The sequence below is a fragment of the Phaseolus vulgaris genome, chromosome 9, assembly GCF_051622355.1.
Source record: "Phaseolus vulgaris cultivar YP4 chromosome 9, ASM5162235v1, whole genome shotgun sequence".
Classification (NCBI taxonomy): domain Eukaryota; kingdom Viridiplantae; phylum Streptophyta; class Magnoliopsida; order Fabales; family Fabaceae; genus Phaseolus; species Phaseolus vulgaris.
The window spans coordinates 2,959,360-2,980,268 of NC_143506.1; the positions used below are offsets into that span (position 1 = coordinate 2,959,360).

The 20,909-nt window shown below is 38.9% G+C and overlaps 1 long non-coding RNA gene and 1 pseudogene across 1 annotated transcript; one reads left to right on the forward strand and one right to left on the reverse strand.

The window, feature by feature from the left end:
- Positions 1-1,346: 1,346 nt before the first annotated feature.
- Positions 1,347-3,719, reverse strand: LOC137820579 (uncharacterized; annotated as a pseudogene).
- Positions 3,720-4,213: 494 nt separating this feature from the next.
- LOC137822489 (uncharacterized) lies at positions 4,214-10,007 on the forward strand. Its single transcript, XR_016515306.1, has 2 exons — positions 4,214-4,354; positions 9,456-10,007. It is a non-coding gene; the product is annotated as an uncharacterized LOC137822489 (long non-coding RNA).
- Positions 10,008-20,909: the final 10,902 nt, after the last annotated feature.

A 20,909-nucleotide genomic window follows, 5' to 3' on the forward strand; every position in this document is an offset into this window, starting at 1 on the left:
GAACAAATATAGAAATGTACTGAAAATTAAAAGTCACTAAAGTCACTCCAAGAAAGAATACTTGTCTCAACCAATCTGCTCTTGAGGTCATGTAACTCTCAAATGAAATATGTCAAAGCAAAAGCACTCTTTCTTAAAGCCAATACATCACAAAACCATAGAACAATCAAAGACAAACAAGAAAAGGTGTAAACAAGAAAAAGCTACACAAAAGGAATACAACAATTATGACAAACACAAAGAATAGAGAAGAAAAGACAAGCAAGAAAATAAGGTACTCAATGAAAAGGAAGGCACACAAAAGAGACCTAGAGAAAAGCACTAGATTAGATGAAGAAAACAAAAACAGAACTACTGGAAAAATATTTTTGTGGAAACTGTGCGTGATGTTTACAGATTTATCTGGAATGATATAAAGCGAACTAGATTATGAAATTGTAACCACAGAAAGGTCAAGATCTTATCTCAATAATGGCACTGGAATTACTCAAAAACAGTAAGTCAATTAATTGTGATAAATTTTGTAAAATCACTGCCAGATTATCGTATTTTTTTCGGCAGAATTACACACTGTTCGTGTTTCATTTATCATTTTTTTTTACTTTGAATTTTGAAGTACTTCTTTTTTCTATGCTTTTATAATACTTTGAAGAACTCAAATCCAGAATTTTAGAAATTTACAGTAAGCAAATCAATTGCAATAAATCGAAATAATCAGCATGTTTTCAAGAAAACAAAGGAAACCTAACAGGAATGAAAAACAGAATTAAGAACTAGCAAAGACATAATAGAAATGATGTTTTAAGAACTTGTATAGGTCTATTTCACAAGTAAGAACTCAATACTAAAAAGAAAAAGCACCAAAGGATCAAGAAACAAACACATAAAACTGTACTTATCACAAAATCAAGAAACAAAAATTACCACAAATGAACCACAAAGAATTGATGACATTGTTGGAGAAACATGACTTTGACAAAACTTATAAGGATTCAAAAATAAAAATGACACAAACACAATGTAATAAGAACAAGAAAACAGCAAGAAATATCCAAAAATAAACCTAAAACAGAAAGGTAACAAGAAGAATGTAAAGTTCTTGAATTAAAAGCATGGTTATAGAATCGAGATTCAAATCGTGAATCGTTTTTCGATTTTTTTGAATCGTGAATCAAATCTTTTTATGAATCGTAAGATACATAACAGATAAAATATGATGTATTTTTAAATAAAAATAAGTAACATTAATAAATGTTCAAAATATGAAGTCAAAATATTCAATCCACATAATCATAAAATATAATATAATGTAAAATACTTTCTATTCTATATTTAAATCCTACATCCTAATCATCATCTCCGAGATCAATGTCACTTAGATCATCTTCTTCTTCTAACATAACATTCTCTTGAAGCTCATTTTCATCCTCTTCCTCCACATCTTCAACCATATCTTCAATCTCATTATCATTTGCAGTTAAAGTAGATTTCCCTTTCTATCAACCTTAGTAGTTAAATTTCTTGGACCTCTCTTCCTTTTGTTGCTTGGAGCTCCCTCTTCAAGAGTAAAAGATTCATGTATATCCATCCATGAAACATCATTTGGTAGGCAAGGATCTTCTTTTTCAGTAATCCACTCATCATCTGATTCCATATCAGATAAACATACAGGATCATTAGTATCTCATTTTTCCTCTCTAACCTTTTGTCTCATCTCAAGTTGAAGATTATACTTAACAAAGACAAGAGCATTTAATCTTTGTTGTTCTAATTGATTCCTTCTTTTAGTATGCACTTGATCAAATATGCTCCAATTTCTTTCGCACCCAGTAGCACTACAAGTTAAACTTAAAACTCTTATTGCTAGATTTTGTAGCTCTTTACCCTCTCCACCATAACTTTCCCACCAAAGAGCTGTAATTTCGAACAAAAAACTAACATTAATAAATCGTGATCCAAATTGTTATGTCTTTTATGAAACTATTTAGGAGGATTAATTAAATGCTTTACCCGGATGCTTCTTATCCCTGGTATCTATTGCCATGCTTCTTCCAAACAATCCTTGTGCTCTTTTGAATTTGTCAAGTTGTTGATCAAGTTGAAATCTAATCCTTCTATCTGGGATCATTTTTTCAATGGTCTCGTATAAACCATATAAAACTTCACTATCCGCATTGAAATTATTATCATAATGAAATCTGATAAAAAGAAAAAGAAATTATTGAAATAAAAATCATTATTAATTTGAAATAATGATTAAGGTAATAATAAATTAATAATAATAGTCACTTACTTAGGATTGAGGTAGTAAGCGGCGGCATGAAAAGGCCTATGTAATTGTAAATTCCAACGAGTATCAATTATTTTCCACACCTTTTTATATCGAGAGTCTTCATTTTTGAAATTTGAGTCTATTTGTTCTTTAGCTCTATCCATAGCTTCATATGTATATGGCATAATAGGTTTTGTATCTCCATCTACAAGCCTTAATACTTTCACAAGTGGAATTACACATTTCAAACAATATTGGATGGATTTCCAGAATCTATCATCACTTAAACAAATGTTCACCACTTGTTTACCTTCATTTTTACAAGCATGAGTACATGTTGTCCATTCTTGTGAAACAAACATACCTCGAATATCATGTTTCTGTCTTGCTATGGATTGTAGGGTAAGAAAAGCAGTTGCAAATCTTGTGACTGCTGGTCGAGCTAATTCTCTTCCGTTGGAATACTTTCTATATAAGTTTAAGACCCATGTGTGCCTATAAATGAAAGTTGTGATCTTTTTTGCATTTGCAATGGTATTAAAAAATACTGGGAGCTGACCAATGTCTTCAACAATTAAATCAAGGCAATGAGCTGCACAAGGATACCAAAATATTTTTGTTCTCTTCTCCTCTAACATTTGTCATGCTACCACAAAATAGAAGCACCATCAGTCACAACTTGCACAACATTATCCTCTCCAATTTCTTCTACCACAGAATCTAATAGCTCAAACATTTGTTTGGCATCCTTGATCACATTACTAGTATCAATAGATTTTAAGAAAACTGTTCCACTAGGACTATTCACCAAAAAATTGGCAGGAGACCTTCCTTTTCCATCTGTCCAACCATCACACATCAAGGTACACCCACATTTCTTCCATTCAACCTTATATTTCTCCAAACTAGCTTGAATTTCGTCAACTGACTTTTTCAAATAAGACACCCTAACTTCATGATAAGTATGAGGCTTTAGACCCTTTCCATATTCAACAACATATTTTAACATTTGAACAAATAAGGAACTTCTTACCAAATTAAATGGTAAAGCATTACCGTATATGCATTTGCAAATGTCTGTGATCACCAACTCTCTATCTTTAAACATTTCATTCATGGTTTTTTGTTTTCCTTTTCTGGAAGATGACTCCAATGTTCCCTTCTTATCTTGGATATTCACTTCTTCAAAACAATCTTGACGGTTTGCTTCTTTGACAATTTCTTTATCTTCTAATATCTTCATAAACATGTCTTTGACATCCTCTGGAACTGATGTACACGCATTGACATTTTCCTTTGTACCAGCAAGATGATGTTTCATCATTGCAACACCACCCCAACAAGTATGTGAACAATATTTACTCTTGACTAGAAGTCTATGAGAGGGAATACTTTCACAATGTGTCAACATAATATCTGTTTCTTTCTTTCGCTTTGTTTGACTCATCGTCTCTCTCTACCAACAAATCAAAAAAGTAATATAAATAATTATTTATAGAAAGAAGTAAAAATAACATAAAGAGTTTTATTTTAAAATACAATTTTTTAAAATATAATAAAATAAAATAAAATAAAACAGAAATTTAAATTATTACTTATAAAAAAATTAAAAATAACATAAACAGTTTTTATTTTAAAATAATTTTTTTTAAAAAGTATAATAAAATAAAAAACAGAAACTTAAATAATTATTTTAAAAAATAAAAAATAACATAAATAATTTTTATTTTAAAATACAGTTTTAAAAAAACATATAATAAAATAAAATTAAAATATATTCAGGTTCAGCTTCACTGTAATATGTTCATAACTTCTCTAAAAAGCTCTGAAACTTTTTCAGCTTTTCTAAAAGTTCTGAAACATCCTTTTTAAAAAGTTACATTTTAAAATAATGGGTTACTTAAACTTTACCAAATGTATTCTTCTTAAAAAAGGTGCTCTTCTTCAAAATTGAAGTTTTCTTCTTCTCCAGCAGTGACAGTTTCTTCTCCGATTATCCTCTCTACTCCAATGACGGAACTTCTTTTTGTGTTGCTCACTTTTCTTCTTCTTCCGCTGCTCTTCTTCTTACCTCCGCCCTCGGTAAATTTTTATTTTTCGTCTTCCTCACTTTTCTTCTCTTCTCCACTCGTGCGTTCTTCTCCACTGCACTGCATTCTTTTGTATAGGCAAATTGGTTATACCTTTCGTTTCGTTTTATTTGTTAAGATTTTTGGGATTTTGGAAAAAAAAAATAAACGATTCACGATATTTTTTGGGAATTTTTCAGATTCTGATTGAAACAGAAATATTGAGATAGAATCGCGAATCCCTTGATTCAAGTGATTCATACCACGATTCACGCCCTAAAACGATTCACTTACCGATTTGAATCGGCAAGGTGAATTTTTCAGATTCTGATTGAATCGGAAATATTGAGATAGAATCGCGAATCCCTTGATTCAAGTGATTCATACCACGATTCACGTCCTAAAACGATTCACTTACCGATTTGAATCGGCAAGGTGAATTTTTGACGCGATTCGAATCTTACGATTCGAGCGATTCTAACTACCATGATTAAAAGTGCCAAAACAACTCAAACACAAACAAGAACAAACTTAAGACTCATGATACCACATGATATGATTCCAATAGCAAGGTAGAGATGTTTCATAGACATTATATGGAATCAACTTGAGTTGGAATATGAATAGGAACTTTTCTAGAATTGGATCAATGTTCTTTTATTCAAGATTTACCAAAACTTGAGCCACCAAACCAAAACTCATGTAGAAACCCATTTCTTGCCAAATGAACCGAATGAAATGCATAAGAAAGCAAAGGAACCGATTAAAACTACCTAAGAATCAAAAGAACCGAACAAAAGCATGAAAGAAAGGAGTTGAACCGATTAAAACAGTAAAGGAAAGAGATAAACCGAACAAAACAAGATAAGAACCAAAAGAACCGAACAAAAGTGCAAGAAAAGCCTAAGACATGTTTCTAGAGTTTATATGGACATGGAAATGGATGAAAGAGATGGAAAAGAGAAGAGGACTTATGTGGTTAGAGTTCTTGGAGATGAACACGCCACTTGAAGAGTGTAAGGCTCCAAGATGAGTGTAGATGCCGCCACATGAGGTTCCAAGATGCACTCAAGATGAGACTAGAAGAAGAGAAGACACAAGTCTCTCAATCACTCACCAATTTGGGAGAATTTCTTTACTCAAAATATCAAATCTGTATTAGAAAGACTCAAGCCCTCCTTTTATAGGAGAAGGACCGGTGATGAGTGTACAAGAAGCTTACAAAGGAAGCTAACCAAAGTTACCTTGCAACTCTTCCACTTCTAGCGCCTAAAGTGGAGAAGGAAGGGATACCTTTCTAGATTTTTCTAAAGCTAATATCTAAAGATGCTTTACACAAGAGGTATCTTTAGGTTTCCCTCTTAGCACCTACCTAAACACTATTCTATATTATTTACAAATTTATACAAAAGAAACTATAAAGAGAGATATTAATTGAAGCCCATTCTTGAAAGCTTGTAGTCTTCTTTTGGCTTTAGGCTTGGTCCTCTCTTTATTTTAATTCTTCTTTAATTTTTGAGAAGACTAGAAGGAAGAACTTAAAATGTTTGGGGGAATGACCTCTTCCTCCATTAAAACAATCCTCTCTTATTTGATCTCTATCACAATGATACTACCATTAGTACTACCACTGGTACTATCAATGGTACTACCAATAATATTATCACTAGTACTTCCAACGGTACTACCATTGGTACTACCAATAGTACTACCACTGGTACTACCGAGGTAATAATAGTAATAATAATAGTAACAATAATAGTAACAATAACAATAACAATTACGACGGTAATAACGACGATACTACCGAGGGTACTACCGAGGGTACTACCGAGGGTACAACCGAGGGTACTACAGAGCGTACTACCGAGGGATACTATCTTTTTTTTTTACGAATCAAAGCGACAAGGGCTGAATCTTAGTGGATCGTGGCAACTACCAATGGTACTACCCCTAGTACTATCACTGGTACTTCCATTGGTACTACCAATAGTTCTACCACTTGTACTACCGAGGTAATAATAGTAATAATAATAGTAATAATATTAGTAATAATAAGAGTAACAATAACAATAACAATAACAATCACAATAACAATAACAATAACAATAACAATAACAATAATAATAACAATAACAATAACAATAACAATAACGACGATAATAATGATGGTAATAACCATGGTAATACCGAGGGTACTATCGAGTGTACTACCGAGGGTACTATCGAGTGTACTACCGAGGGTACTACCGAGGGTACTACCGACGGTACTACCGAGGGTACTACCGACGGTACTACCGAGGGTACTACCGACGGTACTACCGAGGGTACTACCGAGGGTACTACCCACGGTATTACCGAGGGATACTATTGTTCCCGCCGGTTGACCAGGGTCGTCTTTGTGTGTGGCTTGTCCTCGCGAGCTAGGGCACCTTCGTTCTGCTCCGTTTGTGAGTACCTGAAAAGAAGTGGACAAAGGGGCGCCCTCGCGACCGTTTGCACTCTGACGATCAAGTCAACTAGCGATAAACATCAAAGTGACACACCTCCGTATCGGAGCACCGTGAATGAATACTTTGAAGGTGGTCTAATAACTGAATACTGAATGCTGCCCTAATTGCTTGTGCGTACAGTGGGTGCCCGAGCAAAACAAATAGGGCTTGTATGTGTAAAACTTGTGAAAACTAGGTCCAAAACTCGGATCCCTGTCTCAAACGTCTAAAGCCCCTTTTAAACGTCTCAAGCATTTAAGGCGTTTTAAAGCGCATTTAAAGCGTATAAAAACGTTCAACGCGTTTTAAACGTTTAAAGCATTTAAGGCATTTAAAGTGCTTTAAAGCGTTCGAAACGTAAACTGAATCAATGTGTACCTTAGCGAACTTTCAGGAAAACATTGATGTTCCAATGATTACTGCCATGTATTCTTCTGACTTGATCGTTACTCTTCATGGAAGGCCTTACAGCGTCGCAACCCAACTTAGGGATAATCCATTGTGTAAGTCCTCATTTCTCGAAGTGCATCTGGCATAAAGGGGTGACTTCTTGGGTGCCAACTCATGCGCCCCAACCTCTAGCCACTAGCCCTGGGAGCGTATCTACCTTTCTCTCGTACCATGCACGTGGTTCTCCCCTGGGCGTGGCCCTCTCATGGGTCGTATCTGTCCCAGGGTCTCCCGGCGATGACGTGGGTACTTCACGAATCAGGTTACCCCCTACTGGTACTAGAACCATGGCTTTGAAGCCACTTTTCTCTTCTCTTTATTACTGTTCTGAGGTACTAAGGCCTCTCGCGGTGTCGCCCCCTCCACGATCTTTCCTACCCATGGGTATCGGGGGGTGATACCGTCGATGCCTTAACTTGGCGACGCCTCATCTTGGCGACGCCCTAACATGGTGACGCCTCATCCTGGCGACGCCTACACCTGGCGACGCCTCATCCTGGCGACGCCTCATCGTGGCGACGCCTTAAGCGGTCAACCTGTTGACTTTCTTCCCTTGGGCCCTCTTGAGTGGTCCCACCATACGTTGACTTTGACTTTGACTTTGACTTTGGTCAACGCCCGGGGACGAGACGGTACACAAGCCCCCCAGTCTTGAGCTGACACTTGTTTCAGCAAAAAGACTAAGGCCTCGCCCTACCATCCACGTGGCATTCCTGCTGACGTGACATTCCCTTGAGCAGTTGACGTGACATTCTCTGAGCGTCTGACGCGACATTCTCTGCGCTGAAGATGTGACGTTTTAAGTTGCGTGCTAATCTCACGACACGTGGCAGGATCCTACGGCCAGGGACGTGTGTCGCTAGCGCTTCTCAAGCTAACGCTATAACTTTCGAAAACGCGCGCTCAAGGCACTGTTCCATCACTTTTCGTATTCTCTGCACTGTTCATCTTCCCTTCGACTTCTGCGTTCTTCTTCCCTTCGAAAGTTCTTGCCTTTCTACACTCCAAACACAAAGGTACGGTTTTTCTACTCCAATCGCCCTTACACTTTACTGTATTGATCTCATAACTGCCTGGGTCTGTTTACATTTCTGCATTTCTTGTGTTCTTCTCCTTTCCTTCATATCTCTCCGTTCTTCCCTTTATTCTGGATTTCTCGCGTGGGTAGGGTTTTTCTAGGGTTTCTCTTCCCCTTTCTGCCTTAACCCCATATGCTAAACCTTTTTCCTTTCTTCCTTCTTCAATTTTCTCATCAAACCATGGCGCGTACAAAAACAGCTTCCAACCCTCCACCCCCAAAAGTCAACTATAGGGCCTTTTACCCTTGGGCTCCCGACGAGCTGCTCGACGAGTACTCAAGCCTGGTCTCCACGAAGGCCTGGAGGGATCACGTCGGAGAATCGAATGTCTACGACCATCGCGCCTTCGCAAAAAGGCATGACGAGGACATAACAGTGCTCCCTTGCACCCTAGGGGAGCCTGTATGTGGGGACGAATGGGCCAACAATGGAGTCCCCTTCTTCTACTTTTACCAGGTGGTCTTCAAACGCATAGGGATGCGCCTGCCCTTCTCTAGGTTCGAAAGGGAACTACTGACCAAAATTAACGTCGCCCCAGCCCAGCTACACCCCAACGGCTGGGCCTTTGTCAAAGCGTTTGACATTCTGTGCGGGTTCTTCGGACATGCCCCTCTGTCGACATCTTCCTTCATTTCTTTGAAGTGAAGAAGCAGGGGAAGAGCCTCTGGGTGAGCCTCAGCAGCATATCTAGAAGGGTCCTCCTGACATTATTTCAACAGTCCTTCAAGGGGTGGAAGGGCAAATTCTTCAAAGTATGCTGCTCTGACTTCGATCCCACCGCCCTTGACGGCTTCCCTTTGTACTGGGTGAAGGAAGTGAAGCTCACGAAGCCCAAAATCCCTTGACGAGCTGCCCTCGACCGATCGAGAGGCTTGCCAAATTCTGGCCAGCGTGGGGGCCTTCAACACCTCTACCCTGATAAGCCTTGAGTACAACGCCGAGGCCCTCGCGAAATACATAAGTATAAGAGCCTCCCTTATAACCTTCTATTCACTGCCCTTGCTTGTTCTTCCTTAGTGTATGACTTATCTGCTTTCTTTGTATAGTACTTAACTTGTGCCTAACCCCTACTGCATTTATCTTCTTGGTGCAGGTTCAAAGATGGACAAACAATGAAGGTTGAGGCTTGCTCAAATCTTGAAGTCTAAGGGCGGGGCTTCCTCACAAGGGGTTGGAGATTTCGTACTTCCAACCTGATGGAAGAGGGCCCAAGCTCACCACACTATGAAAGCCAAAAGACTAAGACTAGCTTCACAAAGGAGCGTCTAGCCTCTCAAATGAGCGTCTAGTCTTCCAAATGGAGCGTCTAGCTTCACAAGGGAGCGTCTAGCCATGGCTACATAAGGAGCATCTATGAAGAGTCCTAGACCGTCTAGCTTCACACACACATGAGCCAAGCTACGGTTTAGGAAAAGAAGGCTTTGTTGCATAAAGGCCCATTAGAGGTACTTAGTAGATAGGATAGTGTAGAAAGCACTTTGTAAAGGAAACATTCTAGAAACTAGGTTAGTGTGGCCGGTCATTGCACATGGCACATGGCTTAGGTTTTACATTTAATTTTTGTTTTCTTTTCATTAGAAAGTAGCTTACCTTTTACGTCCAAGATGGCCTATAAATAGGAAGGCTATCTCATTGTATTTTTCAAGTTTATTGTGAGTAAAGTTATGCTGCCAAATTGTGCTCAACTTTGCTTCTCCCTAGAATCCTAGGCTCTAAACTTCAATCCTTTCACCTTCTCCCTTGAGCTGGCCGAACCACTCAAACACCATACTCATCATGCACCTACAAGGCCAACACAACTCCTAGGAGGGTCTTGATCATCTCACCCATTGCTTCCGCACCTTATTTTCTACTTTGATTCAAGAAGAACACATGAAAATGCCATCACAACCTCTGCGACCGCTCCTACTTCCCCCAACTCTTGCCCTCAACACCTCCCCCCAACAACAGCATCTCCTTCAAACCCCCCTTCTCCTAACCATCCTCCAAGCTCACCTGCTCCTATAGCAGCTGTTCCTCTCGCCTTGGCTGAGGCTTCCGCTGAACCAACCCCCCTTGACAGGGGTAAAAGGGTGGTAGAGGTACCTTCGGATGACGAGGAGGACTCTGCTGGATGGCAGGTCTTTAAAAGGAGAAGGACTACCAGGGCGACATCCTCGGTTGCCACCTCCACCACCTCTTCCTCCCTTGGGGCCGAATCTCTTAGGGAGAACCCTCCAAGTGCCAGTTCCCCCCTCAACCGATGGCCCTAGAGGGTGGGATTGAAGCTGAGCCCACAACAGTTCCACCACCTTCCCCAGAACTCCCCCTCCCAATGCAAGACTCGCTGAGGGGTTACCTGGGCAGTATGGCTCCGTGCGGCCAAGCTGAAGGACCCCAGAAGGAAAGCATGTTCTATTACATGGGCGCCTTCATGGCCTGCGCCAGTACCTGGCGTGAGCAAGCGAAAGCTAAGGCCATCAAAGCCTCCACCCTCCAAGCGCTAGAGAAGGAGGTCTCCTCCTTGAAAGAGGATAAGGAGAGGTTGGCACGCCATTGGGATCGCCAAGAGCAAGCTTACAAGACCTCTTTGAGGGTGGCGCAAAAGGGGAAGGAGGAGGTCAACAAGCGGTTGCACGAGGTGGATCAAGCTAATGCTGAACTCCTTGACCAAGTGGTGCCTCTCTGATGGAGATCAAGATCAAGAAGAGATAGAGGCCAAAGATCAAGGACAAGAGGAGGTAGAGGCCGAAGTTGAAGAAGCTCAAGAAGTCATTAACCTACCTCAAAGGCTTACAAGGAGCAAGTTTAAGGAAATAGGAAGTAGTGGTAGACTGTTTTCTCTTTTTATAGTGTCTTTTGTATAAAAAGTAGAATGTTTAAATACATAGTTTTTAGGAAGGTGCTTAGATGGAAACATTAGATACCTCTTTTGTAAAGCATCTTTAGGCTTTAGTTTAGAATTTTCTAGAAGGTCACTCTTCATGAGTCACTATAGGCGTTAGCTTAGGAGACTTTTGGGTAGCTTGTGATACAAGCTTTGTAGCATCATGACCGGCCCTTGCTCCTATAAAAGGAGGGCTTGGGTCCTTCAAATAATAGAATTGATAATTGAAGTAACAAAACTCTCCCAAATTGGTGATTGAGTGTAGTGAGAACTTGCCTTCTCCTCTTCCTAGTCTCATCTTGAGAGTCTTGGTTCCCTCAAGTGGCGGCAATTTCCACTTATCTTGGAGCTTTCACACTTCAAGTGGCGTGTTCATCAACCAAGAACTACAACCACATAAGTCATCTTTCTTCTCCATCTATTCCTTCCATTTCCGTGCTCATTTGAATTCATAAAACATGTCTTAGGCCTTTTCTTGCAATTCTATTCGATGCTTTGCCTTTTTTTCACTTTTTGTTCGGTTCATCTTCTTCCTTGCTGAGTTTAATCGGTTCATCTTCATTCTAGCTTACTTTGTTCGGTGCATTTCAATTGTGATGGCATTTTCATGTGTTCTTCTTGAATCAAAGTAGTAAAAGTGATGCGGAAGCAATGGGTGAGTGAAACAAAGCCCTCCTAGGAGTTGTGTTGGCTTTGAAGGTGCATGAGGAGTGTGGTGTTTGAGTGGTTCGGCCAGCTCAAGGGAGAAAGGTGAAAGGATTGAAGTTTAGAGCCTAGATTTCTAGGAGAAGTAAAGCTAGTGCACAAAAATGGCAGCATAACAATACTCAATTAAACTTGTCAAATACAAGGAGATAGCCTTCCTATTTATAGGCTATGTGGACGTAAATGTTAAGCCACATTTCTAAAGAAAATAAAACCAAAATTAAATCTAAATTCTAAGGTGCAATGACCGGCCATACACAACCCTAGATACTAGAAGGTTTCCATCCAAAATGCTTCCTACACTATCCTATCTACTAAGTACCCCCAATGGGCCTTTATGCAAACATATACAAAGCCTTCTCTCTTCCATCCGTGGCTTCACTTGCTTGTCTTTGAACATGTTTGGCCATTGATCTTGTAAGGGGACCTAGACGGTCTAGCTCCATGGATAGTCTCCTTCCTTCATGTTCTAGACTCTCACCTTCACGTCCTAGACGCTCTCCTTCACGTCCTAGACGCTCACCTTGGTCTTGGTCTAGACGCTCTCCTTGGCTTGGGCTTTCTTGGGTAGGTGTGCTTGGCCCTCCTCCATCATCCCCTCCCCCTTGGAAAGGATTTGTCCTCAAATCCAGCTCGTCATCGTCATTGGTACCTACAAATGGAGAAAGATCAATTACATTAAAAGTGTCATGTACTCCATATTCAAGAGGTAGGTCCAACTTATATGCATTGTTGTTGACTCGCTTGAGAACTTGGAAAGGTCCATCACCTCGGGGACTTAGTTTGGACTTCCTTTGATTTGGAAATCTATCTTTGCGAAGGTGAAGCCAAACTAAGTCTCCTTCCTCAAAAATTATTTCTCTCTTCCCTTTGTTGTTGTATTTTGTGTACTTCTCATTTTGTTGTTGAATTTGGATTTTAATCTTCTCATGCATTTTCTTGACAAAATCAGCTTTGATTACTCCTTCCTTATGCACAAAATCTTGTGGATTAGGAAGGGGTATTAAATCCATAGGCGTGAGAGGATTGAAACCATATACTACCTCAAAAGGGGAAGCACTAGTAGTCTTGTGAACTACTCTATTGTAAGCAAATTCAATGTGGGGAAGGTACTCATCCCAAGATTTGTGGCTGCCCTTCATGATAGCCCTAAGCATAGTTCCAAGAGATCTATTGACTACTTCGGTTTGCCCATCCGTTTGAGGATGACAAGAAGTTGAAAATTGTAGTCTTGTTCCAAGTTTACCCCAAAGAGTTTTCCAAAAGTGGCTTATAAACTTGGGATCTCTATCGGACACTATACTTCTAGGGAGACCATGGAGTCTCACCACTTCTCTAAAGAAGAGTTTAGAAATATTTTGAGCATCATCTACTTTGTGGCATGGAATAAAGTGGGACATTTTGCTAAAACGGTCCACTACCACAAAAATAGAGTCATGGCCTCTTGCAGTCCTAGGAAGTCCTAAAATGAAATCCATGCTAATGTCTTCCCAAGAAGCATTTGCAATCGGCAAAGGGGTGTAGAGTCCATGCGGCATTGTTCTAGACTTTGCTTTTAAACATGAGACACATCTAGAACAATGTCGTTGGACATCTTTCCTCATGTGTGGCCAACAAAATTTTGCTTTTAAAAGATCTAGAGTCTTATCAACTCCAAAATGGCCCATGAGTCCCCCTTCATGTGATTCTTTGACAAGGAGTTTTCTATGTGTTCCTTGGGGAATGCAAAGTTTTCCTTCTTTAAAAAGATATCCCTCGGACACATAGTAACCTCCTTGTGCTCTATGTAGACATTGAGCATAGATGGATGAAAGTTCTTGGTCTTCTTGGTAAAGCTCTCTTATGTGGTCAAATCCAAGAATTTGGGCACCTAGTTTTGAAAAGAGTGTGTGCCGTCTTGAAAGAGCACCGGCCACTATATTGGTGCTCCCTTTCTTGTATTTGATTACATAAGGAAATTGTTCAAGAAATTCCATCCATTTAGCATGTCTCTTGTTGAGCTTGTGTTGGCCCTTTAAATATTTTAAAGACTCGTGATCACTATGGATAACAAATTCTTTGGACACAAGGTAGTGTTCCCAAGTCTTTAGGGCTCGCACAAGAGCATAGAGCTCTTTGTCATAGGTGGGGTAGTTGAGGGTGGCACCATGGAGTTTTTCACTAAAATAAGCAATGGGGTGTCCACCTTGCAACAAAACCGCACCTATGCCTACCCCCGATGCATCACACTCTATCTCAAAAGTTTTGGAAAAATTTGGAAGAGATAGAATGGGTGCATTGGTGAGTTGAGCTTTGAGCCTTTGAAAGGCTTGCTCATGCTTTTCATTCCAACAACATGCAACATCTTTTTTCACAAGTTCATTCAAAGGAGAAGCTAGACTAGAAAAATTAGGTACAAACCTTCTATAGAAGCTAGCTAACCCATGAAAACTTCTTACATCACTTACATTTTGTGGAGTTGGCCACTCGCGGATGGCTTTGATTTTCTCGGGATCTACATGCACCCCCTTTTTGTTACTATGAAACCTAAGAAAACTACACTATCTACACAAAAGGTACACTTATCCCTATTGGCAAAAAGACTATTTTTTCTAAGAACTAGAAGAACTTCCCTAAGGTGACTTAGATGGTCTTCTAGGCTTTTACTATAGACTAAGATATCATCAAAGTAAACTACTACATATTTACCTATACAATCCCTCAAGGTGTGATTCATAAGCCTCATGAATGTGCTTGGAGCATTAGTAAGCCCAAAGGGCATCACCAACCACTCGTATAATCCAAATTTGGTCTTAAAAGCGGTTTTCCACTCATCACCCTCCTTGATTCGAATTTGGTGATATCCACTTTTAAGGTCAATCTTGGAGAATAGAGTTGACCCATGCAATTCATCAAGCATATCATCAAGCCTCGGGATTGGATGCCTATACTTGATGGTGATGTTGTTGATTGCTCTACAATCACAACACATACGCCATTTTCCATCTTTTTTTGGCACCAACAAGACAGGTACAGCACAAGGGCTTAGGCTCTTTTGAACCCAACCCTTCTCCAACAAGTCTTGAACTTGTGATTCTATCTCCTTTGTTTCCTCGGGGTTGGTTCTATAAGCAGGCCTATTTGGTAGGCTTGCCCCCGGTATAAAGTCAATTTGATGTTCTATCCCCCTAAGAGGAGGAAGCCCAATGGGTCCTTCTTGGGAGAATAGATCTTCAAATTCACTCAAAAGGTTTTCTACTTGAGGAGGTAAAACCATGAGTTCACTACTTGTGGCAGTGCATGTAAGTGCTCCTTTACAAAAGATAAGGCTTGGTTTTTTCAACAAGAAGCAAGTTTTCAAAAACATTTTCAAGAGGTTTTTCTTGTTGACCAACCTTGTGGGAAGGAACACTCTTCTCCCACGCCTTTCTATCCCTAAGGATTTTCTCTTTTTCTAGCTCTTTTTTTTGTTTGTTTTCCTCATCCCTCTTTTGTTTCATTTGTATTTGGTCTTTCACCACTTGAGAATGTGGTAAAGGACTAAGTACAAACTTCTTATATTTATGGGTGAAGGAAATCTCGTTAGTGAGACCATCATGCAAGGTTTTCTTATCAAATTGCCATGGCCTCCCTAATAAGATATGGCAAGCTTCCATAGGCACTACATCACATAAAACTTTGTCTTTGTAGTTTCCTATGGAAAACTTGATTTCCACTTGCTTGTCTACATGTAGTTCCCCATTTTCATTAAGCGATTGAAGTTTGTAAGGTTTTGGGTGAGGAACTACTTGTAGCTTAAGCTTTTCAACCATCCTAGCACTACAACAATTACAACTAGATCCACTATCCACAATGAGGGAACATATATTTTCTAAAACATTGCATCTTGTATGAAAGATGTTCTCCCTTTGTGTTTCCATGGATGTGCTAGGGTGATTGTTGAGGGTTCTCCTAATCATAAGCAATTCTCCCTCTAGTGGAGCTACCCTCTCATCCTCTCCCCCTTCCTCTTTCTCACTAGGCTCATCCTCACCACTAGTGTACTCGTCTACACCTTTTAAAAACAAAGTCCTTTGGTTTGGACATTGTGCTTGCACATGCCCCCTACCATAGCACTTAAAACACTTGACATCTCTAGCTCGGATGGGTGGGGTTGAGGTTTCTTTGGTGAAGGGCTTGGTAGGCTCTTTTGGTTTTTCCTTGGATGTACTACCCTCCCTTCTAAACTCTTTCTTGGGATAAAAGCTAGAATAGGGGCTCACCTTTTGACTTGAGGTTTTGCGCAAGTTTTGTTGCTCAACTTTAATTCAAAGTTGAACCAAATCATTCAAGTCTTGATAAGGTAAGAGCTCTACTCTATCTCTTATCTCAAGTGATAGGCCACTAAGGAACCTAGCTATGGTGGTTTCCTCTTCCTCTCTAATAGAGGCTCTCATCATATAGAGCTCCATCTTTTGTCTATACTCCTCTACGCTCATATTTCTTTGTTGGAGTCTTTGAAGCTTGTCCATCAACTCCCTATGGTAGTAAGAGGGTATATGTCGACGTCTTAGGGCTCCCCTAAGGTCATTCCAATATGTAATGGAAGGTTCCCTATGAAGACGTCTATCTCTTTCGAGAGAGGTCCACCAATACATGGCATTCCCTTGGAAACTAAGGGTGGCTAAGGGTACTTTTCGTTCCTCACTTACCCTATGGCAAGCAAAAGGTTGCTCTACCTTCATCTCCCAATCTAGATATACTTCTACATTTTCCTTTCCATGAAAATGAGGTAGGTCTACTCTTGTTTCCCTTGGCACCTCTTGTTCCCTTTGCCTAGTTCTTCTAGGGGGTGGTTGGTAATAATCATTGATTCTACGGCTTCCCTCCCCTAGAGACTCAATACTTTGAGAATGGGATGCATGAGTTTTTTTTTATTTTTGTGATTTTTGTGACTTCTCTTCTTGAGCTTTAGCCAACTCATTGATTTTGTTCTCATTCTCCAATTGTCTAAAAGATATCAATTGTACCGCTTGGGATACTTCTTTTAAAAGAGTTTTCAAAGATTTTACTTCACTTTCTATAGACTTTGGAGAGTGAGAAGAAGAAGACATGGCTAAAACTTTGTGTATATAGGTGTTTTACTTGGAGAAAGTTTAGGAAAGTTAGAGAAGGGAGTTTTCCAGGTAAGGGAGGTGAGTCACAATGGACTACTTAAGTACCAAGCCTTTTCCTTGCCAAAAACTTTCCTCCAATGACTTCACACAAAATTTTCTCTTAGTAAAACACTTAGAACACAAGAAGTTGAGAAATCAAAAAGTAAGAAAACTATGTAAGCTAGATATGCAGCAAAGCTAGTCGGTATAGCACAAAATTAAACAATACTAAGCATGCAAAACGTTTCTACCAAAACAAAAGAAAAACAAGTTCAAACAAGCAACAAATTCTAAGCAAAATTACTATGCTATTCGGCCCTAGGTGAGGCTTCTTGGACACTTTGAGCCCTTGAAGACACACTCACCGTCTAAAACGTAATTTAAAAGAGGTAATTAACAATAAACCAAGTTGTAAAGGAGATAAGAAAACCCCCTTTGTTGTTCCTCTTTTTGGTTAGTGCACTTTCTTTGTTGTCTTGATTGTTGATCTTCTAGGTGTTTGTAGTGTTTGTTTCAAGAAAAGCTTGTTTCGCCTTAGCTTTGACTCCTCCTTAGAAAGTTGGCTTTAATTCTCCAATTTCCAGCACCTATTCACAAGGGCTTAACCTTAAACCAAGTCAATTTCCATGCACATAAGCACCAAGAGAGAATTAAATTTCAGCACCCAAAAAGAGAGGTCAAGGAACAAAAACAAGAAACAAATTTAATTGAAAGAAAACAGTACCACCAAAAGGATTTATAATATGACAACTTAGAAGGAGATTCAAGAAATTAAAGCAAACAATTAAAGGTACTCAATAAAAGGTTGGCACACAAAAGAATTCCTAAAGAAAAGCACTAGATTAGATGACCAAATAAAAAAAACAGCACCACTGGAAAATGTTGTGGGCCAGAAAACGTGTTTGTTCCCCGATTTATGCTGAGCTGTAATTGTAAAATTTGTTTCTGAAATTTGGATGCAAGAAAATTCAGGATCTTATCTAAATTTTGGCTTTGGAATCACCTAAAACGCATGCACCATTTTTTTTTAATAATTTTTGCAAATTTGGTGTGCAGTTAGGCCAGCTGGAGCGCTCAAGATTTGCACTCTGATTTTGTAAGATTTATCATATTTTTTCTGTTGCTTCTTTTGACCTCATTCTTTTTTTGTCTTTTCTATAACACTTTAAACTTGCATTTTCCAGAAAATCAGAATTTTCATATGGATGGAAATATTTTTTTTTAAACAAAACAGCCCAGAACAGAGAGGTGATACAGGGGAAATCTGGAAAACTGGAAGAAAACAGCAAGATAACCAAAATTAACACAATGGAAATGTAAGAATGGAAATTGTGTAAGAACTAAGACACAATTATGAACTCAAACTAAAAAAAAAAAGCACCAAAGGATCAAAATAACAGCAGATTAAAGCAATATAAAGAGACCCAAAAGCAAGAAACAATCAAGCCAATAATAGGACTACTAAGAATTGTTGACAAATATGGATTCACATGACTTGACACAACATTTATAGATTCAGAAAATAAAGACTCAAAGCATAAAATGAAGCAATTATAAGAAAGCAATAAGGACTCAATTTCCTAAAAGAAAAACAGCCACACAATGGTGTAAGGAATCCTATCACAAGCTGCACAGAATTTGTTCAAGATCAATTGAACAATTGTGCTTTGGTTGGATCTTCCATAAGCACACCAAGAACAATTTAAAATATAAAAACAGCAAGACAAGTAAGGAATTGAAATGACAAAGATGAAATAAAGAAGAACTGAAATTAAAAGACCAAGCTACTCATCTTGAAGAACCAAAAGCTCATGATACCAAATGATGGCATTTTCATGTGTTCTTCTTGAATCAAAGTAGTAAAAGTGATGCGGAAGCAATGGGTGAGTGAAACAAAGCCCTCCTAGGAGTTGTGTTGGCTTTGAAGGTGCATGAGGAGTGTGGTGTTTGAGTGGTTCGGCCAGCTCAAGGGAGAAAGGTGAAAGGATTGAAGTTTAGAGCCTAGATTTCTAGGAGAAGTAAAGCTAGTGCACAAAAATGGCAGCATAACAATACTCAATTAAACTTGTCAAATACAAGGAGATAGCCTTCCTATTTATAGGCTATGTGGACGTAAATGTTAAGCCACATTTCTAAAGAAAATAAAACCAAAATTAAATCTAAATTCTAAGGTGCAATGACCGGCCATACACAACCCTAGATTCTAGAAGGTTTCCATCCAAAATGCTTCCTACACTATCCTATCTACTAAGTACCCCCAATGGGCCTTTATGCAAACATATACAAAGCCTTCTCTCTTCCATCTGTGGCTTCACTTGCTTGTCTTTGAACATGTTTGGCCATTGATCTTGTAAGGGGACCTAGACAGTCTAGCTCCATGGATAGTCTCCTTCCTTCACGTTCTAGACGCTCACCTTCACGTCCTAGACGCTCTCCTTCACGTCCTAGACGCTCACCTTGGTCTTGGTCTAGACGCTCTCCTTGGCTTGGGCTTTCTTGGGTAGGTGTGCTTGGCCCTCCTCCATCAAATTGTTAAGCATTTTAATCGGTTCAATTGCTTTCTTGCATCTTTTAATCGGTTCAATTGACAAGAAATGGAACTTCCATGTGAGCTTTTGTGTTTGGCCAAGTTTTGGTGAGTTCTTGAAACATAGAACATTGATCCATTTCTATAAAAGTGCCTCTTCATTCTCCAACTCAAGTTGATTCCATAAAATTTCAAAGAATCATCTATATCTTGCTATTGGAATCATATCATGTGGTATCATGAGTCTTAGGTTTGTTCTTATTTGATTTTGAGTTGTTTTGCACTTTTAATTTAAGAACTTTACATTCTTGTTCTTATCTTTCTGTTTTAGGTTTATTTTTTAGTATTTCTTGCTGTTTTCAATTGTTATTACTTTGTGTTTGTGTCATTTTAATTTTTGAATCCTTACAAGTTTTGTCATAGTCATGTTTTTCCAAGAATGTTATCAATTCCTTGTGTTCCTTTTGTTGTAATTTTTTGTTTCTTGCTTTTGTGTAATGCAGTTTTCTGAGTTTGTTTCTTGTTCCTTTGATGCATTTTCCTTTTAGTTTTGAGTTCATACTTGTATTTTAGATCTATACAAGTTCTTACATATCATTTCCATTATGTCTTTGATAGTTCTTAATTCTGTTTTTCATTCTTGTTAAGATTGGTCCATGTGGATCAAGCTAAGGTAGTGACCATTCAAAATTGGCCAACGCCTACAAATGTGAATGAAGTCCGTAGTTTTCATGGACTTGCTTCTTTTTATAGAAGATTTGTACCCAACTTTGGTACAATAGCTGCACCTCTCAATGATATAGTGAAAAAGGATGTGGTTTTCAAATGGGGAGAAGCACAACAAAATGCTTTTGATGTTTTAAAAGAAAAACTGACTAAAGCTCCCATTTTAGCCCTTCCTAATTTTGCTAAAACATTTGAGATTGAATCTGATGCTTCAAGTATAGGCATTGGGGCTGTTCTCCTTCAAGAGGGCCACCCCATAGCTTATTTTAGTGAGAAATTGAAAGGAAGTCATCTCAACTATTCCACTTATGATAAAGAATTGTATGCACTTGTTAGAGCTTTGTTTACTTGGCAACATTATCTTTTTCCTAAAGAGTTTGTGATTCATAGTGATCATGAATCTCTTGAATATTTGAAAAGCCAAAACAAATTTAACAAGATACATGCTAAGTGGGTGGAATTCCTTGAGCAATTTCCTTATGTGATCAAGCATAAGCAAGGCAAAAATAATGTTGTGGCCGATGCACTTTCTAGACGCTATGCCTTGCTAAATCTTTTGGGTTCTCAATCTCTTGGCTTTGATCACATTAATGATCTTTATCATGATGA